Source organism: Canis lupus, chromosome 35, assembly GCF_003254725.2.
Source record: "Canis lupus dingo isolate Sandy chromosome 35, ASM325472v2, whole genome shotgun sequence".
Taxonomy (NCBI): Eukaryota; Metazoa; Chordata; class Mammalia; order Carnivora; family Canidae; genus Canis; species Canis lupus.
The window spans coordinates 18,352,403-18,375,392 of record NC_064277.1 but is presented as its reverse complement, the minus strand read 5'-3'; the positions used below and the strand labels follow the sequence as shown (position 1 = coordinate 18,375,392).

The following is a 22,990-nucleotide window of genomic DNA, read 5'->3' as shown; positions in this document are numbered from 1 at the left end:
GTCATTAATTCAAATTTTTGGAGAAATATATTCATGCTGGGCATGGAGAAAAGGAGGATTTAAACAGGTGGCATGATATTTGGGAAAAAGCCCGATTGATTTTAAACTGCAATTCAGAACGAGGAACAGAATGTTGATACTAGCAGCGTCTGGCAGGCAGATCAGTGGAATATTTAGCCATGCTAGATCGGGCTTCATACCAACCTGACGAGGTTTATTTCAGAAACTGGGAATCTGATGGAGATATGGGAAGTGGAAATGTGCATGGTTATAACCCAAAGCTGGCCGAAAGGAAGCTGCTCACTGGAATACAATGACCATCCACTGCATAGAGCCCTGTACTCTGTTCAGGTGATTTGGGGTGAGATGGGGATGCTAATCTGGGAAGAAAGGCAGAGAAGTTTACAATTAATTTAAAAGAAGCAAGAGCTACCTCCTACCTTTAAATAATTTAAATAGAAAGTTTCTGGGAAAGAAGCATCTTAATGAAGTCAAATAATCCAACTGGCTCTTCCACCATTTTGGATCTTAGTTGTCTCTGTTGTGTCCACTGCTCTAAGTTCTACTCCCTAGGGCTCCAGAGAAAAATCGAATCCTTCCTCCCCATGACAAGCGACACTGTTGAAGGCAGCTAGTGTGCTCTGTAATGATCTCTTTTAAAGATCAGATATTCCTGTTTCTTTTAAGCCTTCCTCATGACATTTCCTCAGCCTCTTCTCAGAAATCATTCTGGGGCTAGTGGGTGAGAAAAATGAAAAATATATACCAGAATAAGTGTATAATAGGGATATGCATAGAGTATTGTGGGAGAATCATTTGTCTTTTTTGTGCAGACCTAAGCAAGATGTTCCAGGTAGGGTTTGACCAATACTGAGCAGAAAGTTTCTCTCGTGCCTTAGTATTTAAAATCTTTCATCGATAGCTATAATTATGCACCCCTATTCATACATAATGTCATTTATTTATGACTTTGATCTCTTTTTCTTTATCATACTTGTAAAAATGGTTTATTTTCTTGATTCTTATTTTTATTAACATTTTATTATTATCAATTACCTCTACTTTAAAAAATGATTTTTGTGTTATTTATAGCTTTCTGAGTTTATTCATTTTCAACCTTTTGGTCTCTAGTATATTCTTCTAATTCTATACATTTCCTCTGGGTACTGTTTTAACCACACACCAAAAGTTTTGGGGTATGAGGTTCTTGTGGTTGCTCAGTTATAAACAACTTGTAAAGTTGGGTTTGTCCTGCTCTAAAATTCTCCCAATGATCTTTTTAGGTCCTGACGTTCCTGCTAAGAGGACACCTGGAGCAATTGCTCCTGCAGAGTGCAACCCTCCTTGCAGAGTCCCTTTGTGCTCCACAGCCATTTTGAAAGTAGTAGCAACATTCTCTCTAATGAGGGCAGACAATGAGGGGAGCTGGCAAATGGGTATGTTTTTCTTAGCTGTGTTGCCAACATGAGAAATTGAGCTTGGAGAAAGACCCCTTGCCAGAACAACTAGTTAAAACAAGAATGTGATTGCATCCAGGTTTCATCAGAATATGATGAGGTGCATCATTATGCAAGGTGGGAGGGGGGCAGACTTGTGAACATCTATTCTCCTACTCATTCAGAGCAGCAGAGTTCAGCATGAGCACAGGTGATCCTCATAAAGCTTTGTTTCAGGGGGATGCCTGATGGGCTGGTGCTTAAGGAAATGATGGAGTCCGTTTGTTACTTTCCCTGCTCCATCCCTCCTTAAGGTCACTTTTCCTTATCAACCTTCTTGAACCTGAACATGGTGGTTTCATGTGTCCCTTATCCCCTTTCTGATGAAAATTTGCCCTTAAGAAAAGATCTGGGAACTCCAAGATATAAATCACTGATACTTAATGTACTACCTCACTCAGACTGATGCTCATTTTAAAGGGAACACAAAACCTTAGATTGAGGGAAATCAACATGTATTTGTAGACTTTCCATTGTTGGTGGGATGAGGGACTGTTTGTAGGCCGCAGGAGATCCAAACTCTGATGTAGATGAGGGCTTGACTGGTATCTTAAATGAATGAAGGCAGTTGGCTGGGCAGCCCAGGTGGCTCAGCGGTTTAGAACTGCCTTTGGTGGTGTGATCCAGGGTGTGATCCTGGAGACCCGGAATGGAGTCTCACATCCAGCTCCCTGAATGGAGCCTGCTTCTCCATCTGCCTGTCTGTCTGTCTGTCTGTCTCTCTCATTCTGTGTCTCTCATGGATAAATAAAATCTTTGAAAAGAAAAGACAGTTGGCTGGATATAAAGCAGGGTTTCTCAACCAGAGGACATTTTCCCCCAGGGGACATTTGGTATATTCTGGAGACATTTTTGGTTGTCCTAACTGGTGTGAAGGGTACTTATGACTGGCATCTAGTGAGTAGAGGCCAGGGAGGCTGCTAAACATCCTACAATGTTTAGGACAGCACCCCCATAACCAAGAATGATCTGACCCCAAAATGCCAATAGTTCCAAGGTAGAGGAAGCTAGGTGTAGAGTGATATGCATTTGGTAGTGACACTGGACCCTATGTTGGAGATACAGCATGGTGAGCTTCAGTGTGCCAACTGGAGACCCCCTTCCCTGAATAAAGGGCACTTACTATTTAGCAATCAAGTTATTGTCCCATGACCCAGTGTAGACAGATCTTCTGACTTCTTTGGAAAGTTAAAAAAAATTCAGATTTTTACATAAAATTTCTACATTTAAAAATAGCAGGAATTAGTACAAATGAACAATGGTTAAAAGAGCCACACTAGACGTTTCTTCTCAGTGGTTACTTACAAGCACTGTCCAAGAAAGTCTTGTCTCAGCTGTGTAGGTGTGGGTTATAAATACAGGGCTTCAAAGTACCAGGAAATTTCTGGCCATCAGTCCTGTTCCCAAAGACCATGACCATACTACGAGGCAGAAGCCAGAACTCTGCTTCAGCTTGTGGAAAAAATGTATGAATGCTCTAAAACTGTCCTAGCACCATTTAATATAGTTTCTCAATGCAATCTCCCCTTTTCCTCTTGTAAAAATCTCTTGGGCTCAATATGCACATTTCAGATTCTAGACTTTTTTCTTACTAATCCAAACATCTACTTAACACAGTTTCTGAAAAGATTAAATAAGATAATATACATGAAAGTTCATGGTGTAGAGTTGTCTGGCACTGAAAGAAATGTTAGTCAACCCTAAATGCAAAGATAATACTTCACTATTTGAATGCGACTGTAGGTTTTGTTTTTTCTGTTTTGTTTTTTTTTGTCGTCATTGTTGTTGTTTTAACTGAGTAGAATTAGTGACCAGCTCCTGGGATAATGAGCTGAGTTCACTCAGCTTGAATTTGGAGGGTAAACACATGTTCTTTGTGTCTGGGAGGTATGCTTGAGATTTCCTTTGTCTCTCCCTGCTTTGGGGAAAAGCAAATTTGGCATGGCCTTTGAACGTTGGACTCCCCCACACTTTTTTTTAGTATGGAAGCTTTGTAAATTTGCCTTGTTAAAAACAAGCCCCATCTTCATACCTGCTGAAACCTAATTCTCATCCAGAGGCTCTGATGAACAAAGGGGGCAGTAATATCAACTGCGGTGCAGACAGCCCAGCCCACGCAGGTACACGGGAATGGCTGCACTAACTGGGGAGGGAGGCCGTTTGTAAAGAACTCTTTTTATTGTGACTCTTTCACCTCCCCCAGCCCAGCCCTGAGCCATGAGAAGAGCGTTGTCAACGAGACAGGCCAATTTTACCCATCTTACACAATAGTGCATTACAGACTTTCCAAGAAGACGCCATTCAGGGTGAATCACCAAATTCAGGATGAAAAGGTTTTGATTTGCAAAAGCGCTCAAGCATTTCTCCTTAGAGCTGGAGATGGCAAGGAAGGAACCAACGTGCACGCAGCTGCTTCACCTTTGGGCCAGGTGCGCTGGCAAGCTCTCCGAGGTGGAGCAGGGCAAATGCACCCCGCATTCACAGGCGCCTTTGTCACACTCTGGGTGCCTGGGCCATGAATGCCTTATTTAAGGTGGGAAAGAATGAGAAGGTGCTGGTGACGGTGGGGTATTGAAATGTGTGGAACTGAGTCAAAGCCTGAATTACAGGTTCACAGAGACTGAAATTAATGTTAAAATTTTCAGGTCGTCAATTGGATTTCATCAACACAGGTAAGAGGTGATGAACAAGAAGGCGAGATTGAGGGTTGTAGCATTTAGGATAATTTCAACTACTCCTAGCAGAAAATCTCTATAAAATGACACAAGCCCTTCTTACTCAAAGTTTGGGCTTAGAACTGGCAATATCACCATCGCCTGGGAGCTTGTCGGACTTGTGGAAGCCACAGCTCCCCCCCCCCCCCCCCCCGCCATCTTCTGGATCAGAATCTGCATTTTAACAAGAGACACTGGTTATTCATATGTGCATTATAGTTTGGAAAGTACAGCTTTAAACAAGGACACTTTTTTTTTTTAACACATCTCATATAACAAGTAGGCTAGAGGTAAGTGGTGCAGGGGTGGGTTAACTCAGCAACCAACCAATGTCAAGAAAGGCTGGCATATTTTCCATTTTTCTGCTTTGTTCTGCTGAGTTTACTTACTTTCCTACTCAGATTTATCCTTTTGTGGTCACAAGATGGCTGTAGAAGCTCCAGGCTTTACCTAGCACAGCCAAGAAAAGGGGTAGGAAAAGGAAGCTTCCTTTCTTATATGCCTTTTTAACATCAAGGAAACATTTTCCAAAAGCCACTTAATAGATTTCCCTTCATATTACATGTTTCATATCTGATTGTCTAGAATTGGAGCCACTTGCCCATTCCTTAACTGGTTACTGGCAAGGGGGTTGGAATAATGATGATTGGCTAAGGCCAATGAACATTTAACCTCTGGAACCACGTAGGAGCCTAGCCTCCTTTGAAGCACATGGCTTAAATATCTGAACAAAATTGTTTCTGTAACTTGGAAGAAATAAAGGTGCATAGGGGAGATAGGTGGTGAGAAAAACAACAGTGTATGCTGTAAGAGCTTTTATGAGGCTGGTCACATTTTTCTTGTGACATTAAGAATCTCCTCTTGAATATTGGAGGGTTAAAAAAAGAACCCATGCTGAGAGATCCTTCTATCAGTGATCCAAAAGATATTGTCTTAGTGACATATGTAGCTTTGTTTGTCTATAGGAAATTGTTAATGATAGAATAATGCAATTTTACAATTTTAGAACTAGATAACTAGAATGAACTCTTTAGGTGACTTAGTATGGTGCCCTTATTCTACAGATGAACAAAAAGTCCAAACGATGTGGATGCTTGTCAGTCATGTTAGGACTGGGAATGTACTCTCCCATTATGTGCCACCATCTTGATGGAGGTAGTTCATCCTTTCAATCTGACATCTGGATTTTGAAGAAATAGATCATCTTACCTTTCGTGGGAACATGGATGATTATATGGAATGAAACACCTAGAGGTCATTTTACAATGAGAAATAGCATTTGATCGAGCAGCTCTTAGGAAGCCAGATGCCACTAAACCCATGAGATCCAGAAGAGGACAGTTATATCTAATGCAGTCTGTAGGCACTTGACAAGTGTTTGCAGAACAATTAGTGGGTGTTAAGTTAACTAAGTATAAGTAGATCTTTCTCTAAAGAAAACCGTCATATATCACCTACCTTTACTAGTAACATTCTGACTTGATGTACCTTGTTTATATTGACTTATTCTGAATGAGTCAGATAGAACCAATGGATCCCTGAACCTCTATTTTCTCCTCTCATACTCATTTCTGAGGGGCTGAAAGAAAAGAGACAAATACAACATTAGACTGCATTAATCATTGTATCATGCTTAGGTCAAGGGAGACTGTCTTCACACTATTCTCTGTACTGTTTCTGACAGTGGGGGGAATATTGTATTAGTTCCTAGCACTTTGTATTAGGGAGGACATTAAGTGCACATGGATGACAATAATGATGATGAAAAGAATTAGGGACAGACATTATACTAAACACTTTCATTTATTTTATTAAATCTTTGCAAAATCCCTTTGAGGGAGACATGTCAACATTGGAAAAACTGAAGCTCAGGGAAATTAATGAGCCTCTGGGCAGCTACATAACAGTGGTGCTGGGATTTGAACTCAGGACCATCTGACTCTGATGTCTATGCCTTTCACACCATGACAATCATTAATTTGTCTAAGCATTTATTATATGCCAGGAATAATCCTTACTAAAAGCTTATGAAGTGGGACATATTTATTATTCTATCTCAGAAGTAAGGAAATTCAAACTCAAAGTGTTTGAGTAACCTCCTTGTAGCCACATACCTATCCTCCTTAGTCCTGGGCATGAGCCTATGTCTGTCTGACCCCAGAGCTCCAGGGCTCACTGCCACACTACTGCTTGTGTGCTCCACCAGAGGATAATATTGTATCCTCTGTTCCTCAAGAAAGCCGAATTCGGATTTAGAAGAACTTTCTAAGAATTTGTCTGTGCCAACAATAGTCTTGTCTGTCCCAATTACAAGTGAGCAACTGGCTAGAGGTAATGAATATCACTGTCAAGGACCTGTGGCTGATCTCGCTGTATGTAATCAGACCTAGAATTGGGTCATTTCTAGTCTTTTCCACCAATAGGGGTCTGTAAGTGGTCTAGGTATTTTTAGGCAATTTTATTTTCAGTGCTGGGTCATTCAGTATTTGGAAACGGTCTATTTGGCAAGAGAAAGGGATAGGTAGAGACTCTTTCATTCTTAGGTTCTCCCCCCCAAACCCAACCCTCTGACCCCACCTCTAACTCTATACTTGCAATTTACTGCCCATGGTGTTCTTATCCACATCTGGGCCAGGCTGTTTCCACATTTTTCCTTTTGAACAAGAATTGGACCAGTGTTTAGATATATCTACCACTTCCCCAAACACCAGTGTTTGATGATCTAAAAGCCTGTGTCTTAAAGTTGTGAGTGACAGTAGATGTTTCCATGAAAGCAGAGCTTGGGGCACACTCCATTGCAAAAAGTAGTTGTTTAATTTCTATGAGGTTATGATTAGTCTGTGGAAGCTCCGATTTGTTTTGAGAAATGTATACAAATAGGATGTTTGCCCAGAGAACCATATGCAAATGTTTCAGTCCAGTTTGGGCTCCATTCTGGGGAGAAACAGAGTGATGGTTCAGTGACTTGAAACTTTACAAAGTTGGGGAATCCGGTCTTTGAAACAGGAGGCTAGGGCTGGAAAGGCAGCTTCTCAAGATAATCCAAGCACTTTCTCTTTTCTGGCTCTCTCCCTACTCCCTTTCTTTCTCCTGTGTGCCTCCTGCCTTCTGCTCTCTGTCTTTTCACTTTGAAAACCATTGGTTTCAAAAACGCATCTGTTGCTGTTAATTTTGCAAGTGTCTGATTTTATAGGTTTGTGGAGCTCCTGAAATTAAATTAATTTTAAATGGGTTTTAATTACTAATGCTTTGGGCCATTGCCTTTAGCAAAGTCAACAAAACAATCAGGGTTACCTTAGTTTGTCTCTTTGAGGAATGTACTCATTCGTTTGGGCTCCTACTAAACAGAGAAGCTTTCTAACTAAAAAAATAAACACATAAAATAAAACCACTGCTATATTTGAATGTCCGAATATGTCTCTCTTTCAAAAACAGCCACCTTTGATTTAGGAAAGAGGACTTAAATGTGGACAAAAGGATTTTTGTTTGTTAATAATATCTCATTATTTTTCAAAGGTGGGGACAATCTTAGTCATAATATTATGCTACGTAAATGCTGAAGCAAAAGCTAAACTATGACCTGAAGCTTTGAATTCTCCTCTTAGCCCCACACTAAGTACTTTGTATATGACATTAGAGAAATGGTATCTCAATATAGTATCCCCTTGTAAATTAAGAATAATCAACTCCTAGTTCAAGAATGAAGGGATAATGAGATAATGTTCAAAAGGGCTTTTAAGTTTCTACCTATAGAGGTTGAAGGTGAAAAAGGAATATTGCAACACCTGTGAATATTCGCCTCCCAGGAGGGAAGGCTACTCATGTTGTTCCCAGTGGAATGTTCTATTCAATCAGGGTCCATCACTTGAGTGGTTTGATAATAATAAGCTTAGATTGACTACAGATAAAAATGAGAAAAGTTGATTAAGTCATTTGGTCCCTTGACAGTTTTGCAAACCAAGCAATTTCTGTAAGGATCAGTCTTAAAGTCGATGGCTAGTCAAATAACCAAAGTTCCGGACTCCACCTATTCCCCTTTCCACAGAAAATATTGCAAAATTTTTACTCTTTTCTCTAAAAATTAACATCACAGTTCCTTTATCTAAATGTACGCTTTTATTAAAAACTCTTAAGTGATCTCTACTATCTCATCTCTCTTAGTTGAAAAATATGCTAAAACACACCCAGGTAATACAAACACCCATGGTTGCCAGTTGGTTATTTCATTAATCAGTTAAATTCATTGTATAGTGTGACAAATATAAGACTCTCTCTATGCAGAATATAAGCCTATATCTCAATGTCCAAAAAATGAATACAGAAGATCATTAGAAGGGAACAGAGATTTAAAATAAAAACTCCAAATATAAACTCTTGGGACAAATGCAGAAAGAGAAAACTAATTTTTTCCCTTTTATTTTCTCTCTAGAATTGATTTCCCACTCAGACATAAGAGCTCCCAATAATACTATTTGAATCACAGTATATCTGTACATGCAAAGCCAAATAAAAATAATTATTTATGAATAATTATTTATCAATAACTATTTATCAATAACACTAATATATTATGTTTATCTAATAATTTACAGTTTCCAAAGTGCTTAAACTCACTTTTCACAATACCTGGTTATTTTTCTTCAAAGGTTTTTAAAATAATGTATGTAATTGTCTTGCTTTTATTTTTTTATTTTATTTTTTTAATTTTTTATTTATTTACGATAGTCACACACAGAGAGAGAGAGAGAGAGGCAGAGACACAGGCAGAGGGAGGAGCAGGCTCCATGCACCAAGAGCCCGATGTGGGATTCGATCCCAGGTCTCCAGGATCGCGCCCTGGGCCAAAGACAGGCGCTAAACCGCTGCGCCACCCAGGGATCCCTTGTCTTGCTTTTAAAATAGCAGTCATCGGGCAGCTCGGGTGGCTCAGCGGTTTAGCGCCGCCTTCAGCCCAGGGAGACCAGGGATCGAGTCCCACATCGGGCTCCCTGTGTGGAGCCTGCTTCTTCCTCTGCCTGTGTCTCTGCCTCTCTCTCTCTCTCTGTGTCTCTCATGGTTAAATAAAATCTTTAAAATAAAATAGCAGTCATCTTCATCTTCATTCATTTAGCCCTTGTTGGGGTCATGTCTGTGTGAAAATTTAAGAAGTAGATGATGTCTAAGGATACTCCAGAAGCTCAGATTCCAGGATGCATAACACTACCATGAGCAGGCACGTGAACACACACACATATACCACACACTACACACAAACTCCCCCACACCCTACACACCCTCCTCCACACCCCACATACACACATCATGCACAGCCACTCACCCACATGTACCCACACACCACACTACACCACATACCACATACTACACACACCCAACACACCCTCTCCCATACCACATACACCCTCCTCCACACCACACACACCACAACACTCATATACCCCCCACACATACGACACATACCTTCCCCCATATTACACACACTCTCCCCCTACACACACACACAACACACACACACACACAGCTTTTTTATCTTTGTCTTGGCTGTTATTCCCAATCATCAGTTACTTTTCTTTCAAATCTCCCTTGATAACTCACATTATGTCTGATTGCTTTCAATGGCTGCCCACCACTGGAGTTTTCTTTAAAGGCAAAGAGGCTGGATAGAAGAAAAATGAATCAGAGGAGGGAATAAAAAAAGTTTAAAGAAGAAAATGGGAAAAGCAAATGACGTCTCTTGTAGTTAGATGGCTACTTCCCGAACCGGTGCTTTTTTCTGTTACATATAATTTAAGTTCCATGCAGATTCTTAGCACTCTGGAATAAATTTTCTTGTTCTGATTACTCTTAAATATAGATCACTCTTTGAAAAAAATAATAACTGATAAATTGTTTTCTCAAGGAAATGGGAAGGGTGGAATGACCACAGGGAACCCCAAAAAGGAAATGGGGGGGAGGGATGTGAGGTGAGATGAAGGTGTTTCATACAGACACAAACAAAAGTGCTGCTAGGTGAACTATATATATACTCAGTTTTTCTTTAAACCCAAATTTTCTCTTAAAAAGTAATTTAGGCACACCTGGGTGTCAGCGGTTGAGCGTCTGCCTTTGGCTCAGGGGATGATCCCTGAGTATCGGGATTGAGTCCCAAATCAGGCTCATCAGGCTCATCAGGCTCATCAAGGGATGCTGACGTGTCCCTTCAAAGTACTGAAGGGAAAAGTGAAGAACTAGCCGGACTATCGTGGAAAGGAAAGCCGATGAATGAGGGGTTTAGGGACAAATAAGCTTCCAAGCCAATGAAGCATCTTTGCAGCGTGAAAATTCACAACTTGAAAGTGAGATTGAGCAGCCAAAGCCGAAGCTTCAAATTCTGCCTGAATTACACCAGGAACACATCACGCAACGTCAGAAAAAAGTGTCTGAGGAGGAAGGACTCTGCTGGGGAATCAGTAAGAAACCTCCCAGCACGTGGAGAAACATGAACTGTGCAAATCAGATTTGCAGCCTCTGCAAGAAGATGACTGAAGATACAGGCAAAGAATCGAGAGAAGCACTTGCACCATCGAAAGGAGATCCTCTTCCATGAGGAAAGGGCCCAAGACAGCGAGGCGGCCTGTTGTTGACTGAGAGAATCCTCAAGGAGCTGAGAGAAGAAAATCATCACGCAGGCAAATGCTGGCCACTGCCGAGTCCAACTCCAGCCTCTCCCAAGGGGCCCGTTTGCTCCCGCTGCTCCACCCGCAGCCCGCAGAGGCTGCAAGTGTCCAGGGGTCCCCAGGGTCACTTGCAGGTGTGACTCAGCTCACAACGGCCAGGTCCCGAGCACCCCCAGCCAGGGCACAACATCTGCACGTGTTTTCTGTCTTTACAGCAATTTTCATTGTTCTCTTTTTGGTTTAGAATTGTAATTTAATTGAAGCTACAATCACTCTTATTCAAGTAGATCTAGCATTATAATTTTAAGATAATATTTTTCAAATAAAGATTCAGTTAATATAATTCTTATGAATTCATCATTTTCACATCATTGGACCCTCTAGAATTAGATAATGTAAGTATTGTATTTTGATTTAAATAAAAAATCCACTATGGCTTTAATTATCATTAAAATTTGGCATGGATACGAACATTTAAAACAAAAAAGACCATTTTTTGTATGGCATAAGCATTTTTGTATGCCATTTTTAAATACGTGAACATGTATTAGAACTTTGTACAAGAAATCTAATATACCTGAATGAATTTTGATTGTCTTTTTTTTTTTAATTGGAAAAGCCCCTAAATAACAAGAACATTTCATTCTAACTTCATAATATTTCTATTAAATTAGACCTAAATCCATAGGTTAGTTTAGGGGAGTTTAAGTATTGTAACCAATTTTTTTGTTATTTTTAAAAACTTTTTTTTGTTTTAAGATATCGTTTGTTTAAATATTTTTAACTTTTACACAATTAAAAGCTTTTGCTTGATGGCAAACACACACACACAATGCAGATATGAGTCACTTTTAGTTAGTATGACAGTATCAGAGGATAATATAAAAATAAAGAAAGCTGCAAATTTAAAAAAATGTAAAAAGAAAGGAAAATCATGCTCACACAATATGCATATACACAGAAGATACTTAGTTCACATACATAAAAACAGAGTTGCCTGAATATGGGACAAGATTCCAACCAGAGACACTTCATCCCAAATGGTACAGATAGAGACTGTCATGAAGGCTCAGTTCACCAGCTGTGGCATTGATGGGGAGGAGAGGAATGGGGAGACTTCCAGAAACTAGCAATAGGACAGTCTGTTCCCATTCCTGGGCCTGGAGAGAGAAGGGGGTCATCTGGGCCCAGTAAAGAGCTGTCCTCATGACAGGCAAAACAGGAGGGAACAAGGAAGATGGGCCCCACCCTCCCTCCTCCTGTCCTCCCATCTACAGCTGGTACAAGTAGCAGCCACCTAAGGCCTGGGTCGTCAGGTGGGGGCACACAGCAGGCCAGGAAAGGGCACAGAACTGATTTAGAGAATGACCAGCACCATTCTCAAGTCTATTCCATCAAAGAGTATGTGTTTTATTGCTTTCATTCGCATCTATTTATTTAACGCAGACAACTTCAGAGATATTGCAGATTCAGTACCAGGCCACCACAATAAAGTGAATATTGCAATAAAATAAATCAAATGCATTTTTTGGTTTCCCAATGCATATAAAAATTATGTTTAGGGGATCCCTGGGTGGCTCAGCGGTTTGGCGCCTGCCTTTGGTCCAGGGCGTGATCCTGGAGACCCGGGATCAAGTCCCACATCAGGCTCCCTTTGTGGGGCCTGCTTTTCCCTCTGCCTGTGTCTCTGCCTCTCTCTCTCTCTCTCTCTCTCTCTGTCTCTCATGAATAAATAAATAAAATCTTTGAAAAAAATATGTTTACATAATACTGTATAAGTCTGTCTATATTAAGTATGCAATAGCATTATGGCTAAAAAATGTACACCCTTAATGTAAAATGCTTTATTACTAAAAACTGCTAACCATCATCTGAGCTTTCAGCCAGATCATAATCTTTTTACTGGTGGAAGACCTTGTCTCCATGTTAAAGGCTGGTGCCTGGTCAGGGTGGAAGTTGCTGTAGGTTGAGGTGGCTGTGACCATTTATTTTTCTTTTTTACAGATTTTATTTGTTTATGTATTTGAGAGAGCACATGAGCAGAGGGAGGAGCAGAAGGAGAAGGAGAGAGGGAATCTCAAGCAGACTCTGTGCTGAGCATGGGACCCAACGTGGGGCTCAATCTCATGACCCTAAGATCATGACCTAAGCTGAAATCAAGAGTTGGACCCTTGACTGACTGAGCCACCCAGGTGCCCCTGGCTATTTTTAAAAATAAGACAGTAATGAAGTTTGCCATATTGATTGACTCTTCCTTTTTTGAATGATTTTTCTATAGCATGTGATGCTATTTGATTGCATTTTACCCAGAGTAGAACTTCTTTCAGAATTGAAGTCAATCCTTTTCAATCCTGCCACCCACTTTATCAATTAAGTTTATGTAGTATTCTATCCTTTGTTGTCATTCCAACAATCCTCACAGCATCTTCACCAGAAGTAGATTCCATCTCAAGAAACCATTTTCTTTGCTCATCCATCAGAAGCACCCCCTCATCTATTCAATAATGAATAGATAATGAATGATAATGAAATTGCAGCAATGCATTCCCATCTTCAGACTGTACTTTTCATTCCTTTGTGGTTTCCACCACATCTGCAGTTACTTCCTCTATGGAAGTCTTGAACCCCCTAAAGTCATCCTTGAGGATGGGAATCAACTTCTTCCAAACTCCTGTTCATGTTGCTTTTTGATCTTTTCCCATAAATCATGAATGTTCTTAATAGAATCTAGAATGGTGAGTCCTTGTAAGTTTTCAGTTTTCTTTGCCCAGATACATCAGAGAAATCACTATCTATGGAAGCTCCCAGCATTATGAAATGTATTTCCTAAATAAAACTTGGAAGTCCAAAAGACGTCTCAATCCACATACTGCAGAACGGATGTTGGGTCAGCAGGCATGAAAACAACATATATTTTGTTGTCCATCTCTACCAGCTCTTGGGTGACAAAGTGCATTGTCAAAGAACAATAATATTTTGAAAGTTGTTTTTTTTTTTTTTTCCTGAGCAGTAGGTCCCAACAGTGGGCTTAAAATATTCAGCAAACCCCCCCCCAAAAAAATATTCAGCAAACCATGTTGTAAGCAGATGTGCTGTCACCCTGGCTTTGTTGTTCCATTTATAGAACACAGGCAAGGGTAGATATAGCATCATTCTTAAATTCCTAGGATTTTCAGAGTGGTAAATGAGCACTGGATTCAACTTCAAGTCTTGTTGGGCTTTAGTGCCCAACAAGAGAGTCACCTGTCCTTTGAAGCCAGACATTGACTTTTCCTCTCTAGCTATGAAAGTCTTTGATGGCATCTTCCAGTAGAAGGCTATTTAATCTACATTGAAAATCTGTTGTTTAGTGTAACCACCTTCATGAACTATCTCAGCTAGATCTTCTAGAGAACTTGCTGCAGTTTCTACAGCAGCACTTGTTGCTTCACCTTGCACTGTGTGTTTTAGTGATGGTTTCTTTCCTTAAACCTCATGAACCAACCTCTGGCAGCTTTAGACTTTCCCTCTGCAGCCTCCTCACGGCTTTCAGCCTTCAAAGAATTGAAGAGAAAGTTAGAGCCTTGCTCTGGATTAGATTGTGGCTTAAGGGAATGTTGTGGCTGATTTGATCTTCTGTCCAGACCACTCAAGACACTCAATGTGTTCATTGGAGTAGCACTTTTAATTTCCTTTAAGAACTAACTCCTTTGCATATCCAAGCTCTCTCTTTGTCACAAGATGCCTACCTAGCCTGTCTTGGCTTTTGACATGACTTCCTGACACTGAGCTTAATCATTTCTAGCTTTTGATTTAAAGTGAGAGACATGTGAGTCTTTCTTTCACTTGAACACTTATAGCCCATTGTAAGGTAATTAACTGTCCTCATTTCTTTATTACTGTGTCTCAGGGAATAGAGGGGCCTGAGGAGAGAGAGAGATGGGGGAAATGACTGGTCAGTGGAACAGTTGGAACACAGAACATTTATTAAGTTCTCTGGCTCATATAGGTACAGTTCATGGCATCCCAAGACAATCAGAATGTAAAGTCAAAGATCAGTGATCACAGATCACCATAACAAATGTAATAATAATGAAAACAATTGAAATATTTTTAAAATTGTTTCAAAATGTGACTCAGACATGAAGTCAACAAATGCTGTTGGAAAAATGGCACTAATAGACTTGCTCGAAGCAGGGTTGCCACAAACATCCAATTTGTAAAAAACCCCACACATTTGTGAAGTGCAATAAAATGAGGTGCAATAAAACGGAGTGTGCTTTATTTAAACAGAGTGTTTGTGATTACTACATCACATAACTTTAGCTATGAAGGGGATCTCATTTCATCTTTAATTTCTTTGTTCACATGTCTTGGACAATTATATGTACATAGATGTACCTGAAGAGACCTCCAGTGAAAATTGCTTGCAATCATATGTTATTAGCATTATGCCCTTTAATCATTTCATTCCAGCACACAGCCTTTTTTTTTCACTTTCCCAAATATGCAAGGTCTCTTCTTCCCTCAAGATCTTTGTTAAGTGTCATACCTTGTGGAAGCATTCACTAGCAACACGCATTGACCTAGAACGTGTTTGGTCGTCAGAACAACCCATGATACAACTGGTTCTACAGATGTAGGGTGTGACACAGAGAATCTCATCAGGGTCAGTCAAGTGAGACCTTGGAACATGCTGTCAAGGAGGGAGCAGAACAAGGGGGTGGCATGCCTTTGAGGACAGAGTCTTAATAACAGTCAAGCAGAGAGAGGAGGCATTATAGGAGACAGAGAAATGACCGTGGAAATAGGAGTATCTGCCCAGGGCAGTGTCTCAGAAGACAAGAAACAAAAACAAAAAACCAAAAAAAAAAAAAAAAAAAAGAAAGAGTTTTAAGAAACAGATACTGCACTGAGCACAGCACTAGCAGGTAGAAAGCACTTCAAAGATTTAGGGATTTCCTCCCAAACACATTAATTATTTCATTCATTCATCCATTCTAGAAATATACATGTGTAGCCAGGTGCCAGGTAGTAATCACATAGAAGTGAACAAAACAAGCACTGACCCTCCTCTATCCTCAAGTTTATATTCTTAGGGAAGAGGGAGTAGGGTGAGGGAGGACAAGACACAAACTAAAACATATAATATTAGATAGTCATAAAAACCAAAGCAAGTTAAAGAGATAGGAAGATCACATGGTGCTACTCTGAGTTGGGCAGACAGGGAAACCTCTCTGATGAGGGAATATTTAAATGGAGAATGGAACGAAGTCAGGCACAAGGTGTTAGCAGTGGTGATGATTGATGAGATGATGATGATGATGATGATGATGATTGCTGAAGAAGAGACAGAAGAAGATGATGATGATAAAGACTTGTAGACCATTGTTGTCAGTGGTACCAAGGGATGTGAGATTTTTAAGAAGGAAGAAATGGCCAACAACTGAAATGCAACAGTAATGTCAAAGTAAAGGGCAGGGAAGTGTTCATTGGATGGTGAGATCTAGCATTTAAGCAGGCTAGTGACCCTGAAGAGAATAGTTGCAGTGACTTGTGTAGAAGGAAAATAAATTGCATATGGTTAAGGAGTAAGAGGAAATAGAGGGGAGATTTTTTTTTTAAATTAGCAAAGAGGAAAGGATGGCTAAGGAAGTAGTTGGGCACAAAATGATATAAAAGTGGATTTTGGGTTTGTTTCCCCCTTCCAGATCAAGGTTTCTCAACCTGGTACAATGAACAGTTGGGGCTGGATAATTCTTTGTGTGGAGTGGGCGAGGGGACAGCCTTATGTACCATAGGATAATCAATAGCATCCCTGACCTGTACCTACTCGATGCCAATGGCATCCTCTCCATCCAGTCGCAACAACTAAAATTGTCTCTAGATATAGCTAAGTATCCCCTGGAGGAAAAATCACCCTCGATGGAGAACAATTGCCCCAAACTGGGATGGCCTGAATATGTTTGAAATGATGGAGAAAGAGCCTGTGGAGAAGGAAAGAGAACAGATATTGGAAAGGAAGGGTCTAAATGTTGAGGAGTTACACTTGGGAAGTTCAACATGTTTTCCCTGAAAGTGAAAAAAAAAAAAAAAAAGCACAACCATAAGGACTACTAGTAAATACTTTGTTTTATGAGTTTAGGGACAAATATTGTCATTCTGAATTAAGGAGAAAGCGTTCAAACTGAAAAAAGAAAAAAAATGTATTTATTGCAACAATTTGGAAATCCATATATGCAAACTTTCAAGGAAAAGCAGTATTATTAAAAAAGATAAACCATCAGTTATCCTCTTACATGTTAGTAGAATTAAGACAAATGCAAATGTTTGAATTGGATAGTAGATCATATGATTCACAAATTGCCCCTTAGCCTGGGAAGTGCTTAACTTGGGATTGAAGACAGATGTTTCTGATATGACTCATGTATTTTTACCACTTTCTCATGGGCATGGACTGAGTTTATTCCTCTCTGTATCTTGGTGATGTCAGTGTCTTGTTTACACAGAATGAGCCTGCCTAAGTCAAAACTAACCCATCACGTGATGCATGGTAAAAATACATAGGCGGGTTTCTTTTTAGATAGAATATGGTTGCAAGCTCTCAGATAACAGACTTGATTTCTGGTTGCAAATATGAACTTTAGATATTTGAGAATGTGCTAGAATAACAATTTTCAGAGTTGAGAGGGATTGGGATTGTCAAAATTACATTTCATTACTTGAAAGTTGCCATCAGGTATCGCGCATTAAAAATAAAAGTTGTGTTTCTCCTAAGCAGAGAACAAATGTGAGTATACTACTTGGCAATTATGGATTTCCCCCCTATATTAAAATCAAATGTTAATCTATACCTGAAAAGACAACTTGGCATCTATTGAGAGCCTACTAAATAGCAAACTAATGTAGTTATTTTATGATGTGATTTCCCTAAAGCTTCATGACAATTCGGTGAGCTAGGTATTATTCTCATATGCCAGAGAGAAAAACGAGCAATCGCCCACATAATTATACTGCAAAACCCAACAATATGGAAACAATGTTTTATGTCCAAAGCAGATCTTTGGACATTCTTCCCTCAGTGATTTTTACCATTCTCTGATGAGATCTCAACTTCTTTTTAACAGTAGATACATAAACTGAACTACTTTTGGATTGATATGCAGGAAATTTATTTCATCCAGCCAGTCTCTGTCCAGGGAAGTTTACAGATGTGATTTTGACTCCTCACGTCATGTCTAGCAGAGTGCTCTACAACCTTTCCTGGCAGTCCTCTCCAGCAACACACTAAGGAAATGATCCACTGAGGGTCATATCAGATGTCACTAAGAGGTAATTTTCTTTGACATTTAAAATGAGAATTTGGGTTTGCCCATTGCCTTCCCTATGAGGAGAGATTTATGATTTTTTAATTTAGTCAGGCTTTTGCAAGCACCCTTATTGTGCTGTAAGATTTGTTGGAAGTTATTATATTCAAAAGATTTAAAAAGCCCTCAGAAAACTATTCATTTCTTGTAGATAACTAATTTCCATTATGAGGACCCTTTCCTTGAATGGTTAGTTCTTCTAACATTTTCTTAACTTTGATGGTAACTGTTACTGTGTACTTGGTGTATGTTTATATCTATCTGTCTGTCTGTCTATCTATCTATCTATCTATCTATCTATGTATCATCTAATCTGCTGCTCTAAACGTTTTGTTTGCTTTCTTTTCATTTGGCTCTTAAGAGCCCCCCAAAACGCTCAATAACTTGTGGAGTATATTTAGTCCCAGGAAAAAAGAGCATCTCAGATAAGCTTCATTTCTCCCAAATATCCTAAAGGGACACACCGAAGTGATTTAAAAAAAAAGAAATCTGTGGACGTGTTAGGATATTCAGTGTAAAAGCTTCCTGTGAGCCTCTGACTAGCATCTCACTCAGCTGAACAAGGGATCTCTCTCCAACGAGCTGGTTGACGAAATGATTTGGAAAGCAGAGTTGGGTGGGCCAGTGGGGAAAGATAGATGAGTGGCCTCTGTGTCTGTGAGGTGGTCAGTGAGAGAGGCAAATCCCTTCCCCCCACTCCCATGGCTGTATGTGCCACTCTTCCTCTATACAAAGACAATTTGCTTTTCATGTAGTAATGAAGAACAATGTTTAACAGACAAAGGAGCTTCTAGTTTATTATTGTGCTGTCTTTGACTAGAGCTAGATGCTGGGAAAAATGGTAATTCACAGTGTGAATGCTTCTTTTCCAGCCGTACGGGTTATGGCTGAGCATGTACATTGTATATTGCAGATGGTACAATAGCAAACTCTGTGAGAACGAGGAAAGAATGAATTACGGCTTTTTTTCCCTTGCTAGCCAAGAAACCAGGAATTTCTTCACAATAATTTTTATGTATGTCTCTGTGTGTATAGGTTATTCCTTGGCAATATGCACTGTAGATTCTGATAAATTCTTTTAGGCTTTAGGGTTTTTAAAGGAATGTATAAAGTCTACCATGATGCTCTTAGAACACCTGTGTTCTCCTGCTTTCTCCCCCCATAAACTGATACAAGGCACAGGTGGTGCCTCATTAACTTATTTCATGCAAATAAAAACATATTGCATGATTTCTTCTCCTTAACTATATAATCACTGAAACATGATTGTGCTGATTAATGCAACAAACTTTGAGAGGGAAGAATTCAGCATTTTTTGTCAGTTCCCTTATGGTGAAGGGATTTGCAGTCCATGTAAATCTGATTTAAATGAAAAAGTAGTGGGAATGCCTCTTTCCTATGTAAGAAGTCTATTTTCCCCTATTTAGTCTTTTCTGTTGTGTGCATAGGACACTCAGAAAGAATTGGAAAAAAAAAAAAAAGAATAAGACCAAATTTCCCATGGAGGTAGAGGAATTGGAAACCCAGATGAAGAATCATCTTTAAATAAGCACACTTATGAGTTTTGATTCAATGTTCAGATATTGTTATCAATATCCAAAAAGTGACATTGATTTGCTTTGGAAACAATGATGGAAAAATAGCGAATGTGTACCAGAATGCTTTTAGAGTTCTAAAATCATACTGGAAAATGTCCGAGCATTCCAACACAACTATAAACAGTACCATTCTGTATTTAGGGGGTGATGGCAAGTCTGTTTTTAAAAGTCTTTTGCGATATTATTTCTGTTTTTAATTTATTGAATTAAAGCCAGATTTATTCAATTAAGATAATACACTTCAAGGTTAACTGCCATTTGCTGTTCATTTAGGCAAGCTATTGTACAGTTATGTAAATTTCATGAACAGAGACACTGCTTGAGTGTCTTAATTACAAGCAAAAAGTGTCATTTAAATATGAATTAAGTGAATAGTTGCCAGTATTTCCTGTTCCTGTATTTTCTATCTTCTTAAAATCTAAGGGTTATCCAAGGATCTATAGTGCATCCTAAGATTATCTTTTTTCCTGTAGGACAAAAAAGCCCTTACTACTAAATATCATTTTTAAAAGTAGGAAAAACATGTAAAAACGTGTAAAAATATCATTATCTCATTGATTATAAATCAGAGCAATATCTGAAGAAGGAGGTGCCCATTTTTCCCAGTTGGCCCCTGATCATCTTTTTTACATTGTCATTGAAATGTAAGAATTATTTCACTGATACAAGGAGAGATAATTTGCTAATGTGTCATTTGCTTAAATTCACTCTATTTGTGAATTCATATTTTTAAAAACATCCTCTTTTAAATCTACCCATTTATACGGCACCCATTCAGTTTCCAGACTCAAACCCTGGAATGTGCATAGTTTTACCACTGCTTTATCTTTATTGAAAGAAACATTTATTTTCAATTGAGAACTGTCACAGCTATAGTTGTGTTTAGCAAAAGTGACCCCATGACCCGATTCTCTGCTGATTTCTGTGAAATAATTCCCCATGCATCTTGGATTTACTGACAAGTCTTGTTTTTGTTTGTCTCTATATTTTTGGATGGTTCTTGTGTATCAAAATGACCTAGAGACAAATCTGGCATTAATCATGAAAGGAAGGGAAAGATTCACAATTAGTTAATGAAAACCACACCTCAGTTCTGGGCAGTCCGTTCCCAGACCCTGTCCTAAGCCATACGGCTGCAGGCAGCCTGGGGAGATATTCCCAGCCGCCCCCCAAGGTAGCATCAGCTTGCTCCCCCAGGAGCGAGGAGTTCACACTATTCACTGAGTGTTTGCGTCATCCTTTCCAACATGTTCCCACTGATACATTAAAGGAATTAATTGCTCATAATGATCTCACCATCTGTTAACAGAGGTTCATACCTACAGGCTGGTGGCATGTGGTGGTTCTATTCAGGGATCAATAGGCAATGCCGGGCGAACGCTTTCCCACATTGCCTGCCTTTGCGCACTGAAAGGGGGAGGAGAGCTCGGTGCCGGCCATCTGCTCCTTGTCTTTCTGTGCGAGACCTTGATGCGGTCCAGCACAGCTCTGAGCTGACTCCAGTCCGATTGGAATGTGGCTGATCTGAGAGCCTCTCAAAGCTGTGAAAGTGAGTCAAAAGGAGATGCCCATTGTCCGGCATGGCTGAAAGAAAATGATCACTTTAAAATTCATAACTCCCAGGTGCCTGCCATCTATTCATGGGAAAAACCCTCTGAACTTCTCTTCATTAAAGAGAGAGAGGGGAGTCTTGCTAAAAAGAGAGAAAAGGAAGTAGTTTGTGGGAATGTGCAGGGGATTTTCAGGCTAAACAAATGAGGAATTTGGAATTTTTTCACTTGTATTAAAAGGGCTGTGTAGGGAAGGGCAAGCTCTTATTTTAAAAGGGGTGGGGAGGGGGATGCCTTCCTGGGGCCCTGGAGCAACTAATAAAGAACATTTTAATTTTTCTCCAGGAGAATTCAAAGATCACCCTGCCTTTTTACTTTTATTACCTGAAGCTGAGAAAATTTTCCCATTTGATTCTGAATGCCATTCATAGTTGATTTCCATTCCTATTCCATTAGCTTGGGTGGGAATTTATGGAGGAATGAGTCTGGGAAATTCCTGCATAGGATATAGGACATCAGTGGACGCAGTGAAACTCAGAGCTATCAAGTGTTTCTGCGGAGTTTATTCAAGCACGGTTACCTATACCCACCAAGGCACCTGCCAGAAGTAGAGTTCACTCTGTGCCTTGACTGGCTCAAGAGCAGCAAAGGAATGAAAAGATCTCTATGCCTAGCAGCTCAAAATTCATCCTAGTCCCAGAGCTTTGGAAATCGCAGGGCTGGTGGCTCAACTACTCTTGGCTGTTGATCATTGTAGAAAATTGGTGTTGCACCAGAGCCACATGGGAATTCAAAGAGAATTTATGGATTAATGGATTGAGAGCCAAACAAAAGTACAAATAGAGACACCTATGTTCTCTCTCTCTTTTGTTTCAAGTTTTTATTTAAATTCTAGTTAGTTGGGATGCCTGGGTGGCTCAGTGGTTGAGCACCTGCCATTGGCCCAGAGCATGTTCCTGGAGTCCCGGGATAGAGTCCCACATCGGGCTCCCTGCATGGAGCCTGCTTCTCCCACTGCCTGTGTCTCTGCCTCTGTGTGTGTGTGTCTAATAAATAAATAAATAATCTTTAAGTAAATAAATTCTAGTTATTTAATGTGTAGTGCAATATTGGTTTCAGGAGCTACGTTCCATCTCTTGAAAATCTTTTATCTTACAGATGATGACTCATGGGGCTTACGTGACATGCTCAAAGTCACATAGTCATAGAACCTGGACTACAACCTTAACTTACTGATGATCTTTTTTCCTACTACTTCATGCTGCCTCCCCAGTGGTGGGGGGTTTAAAATTATTTTTGCTCAGCTTCCCTAATTAAAATATAGATCAATATCACCACCTAAATAATACATGGTCCCTTTTAAATTAAATTCTGAGCTCTTAGAAAGATTATGAATACCAATATTTATCACTAGCACATACAAAATAGAAAATTGATCAAGCAAGGTATTACTATAAGTCAGAAAATACTGCAATAGGTGGCAGCACCTATTGGTGACACAGAGTGGTAAAGACCATTTCTCCTGGACATAAATAACTGAATTAAAGGAGGAAGCAGGAAAGGTAAGAATCGACAATGATCAATACAGAGTCAAAAAATCCTTTCCTTGACAAGCAGGGAGTCAAAGGAGTGG

At 39.7% G+C, this 22,990-nt stretch overlaps 1 long non-coding RNA gene across 13 annotated transcripts in view; it reads left to right on the top strand.

Moving 5' to 3' along the window:
- Window positions 1–22,990, top strand: part of LOC112657565 (uncharacterized) — a 319,254-nt gene that overhangs the window by 49,548 nt on the left and 246,716 nt on the right. For 11 of the 13 annotated variants that reach the window (XR_007408364.1, XR_007408374.1, XR_003135109.3 and 8 more), the window contains exon 3: window positions 18,009–18,174. The exons of 1 other annotated variant lie outside the window; for it this stretch is intronic. This is a non-coding gene — a long non-coding RNA (uncharacterized LOC112657565). Of the gene's footprint in view, window positions 1–17,969; window positions 18,175–22,990 lie in introns of all 13 variants that reach the window. One more of the 13 variants, XR_007408367.1, reaches the window with a different exon arrangement.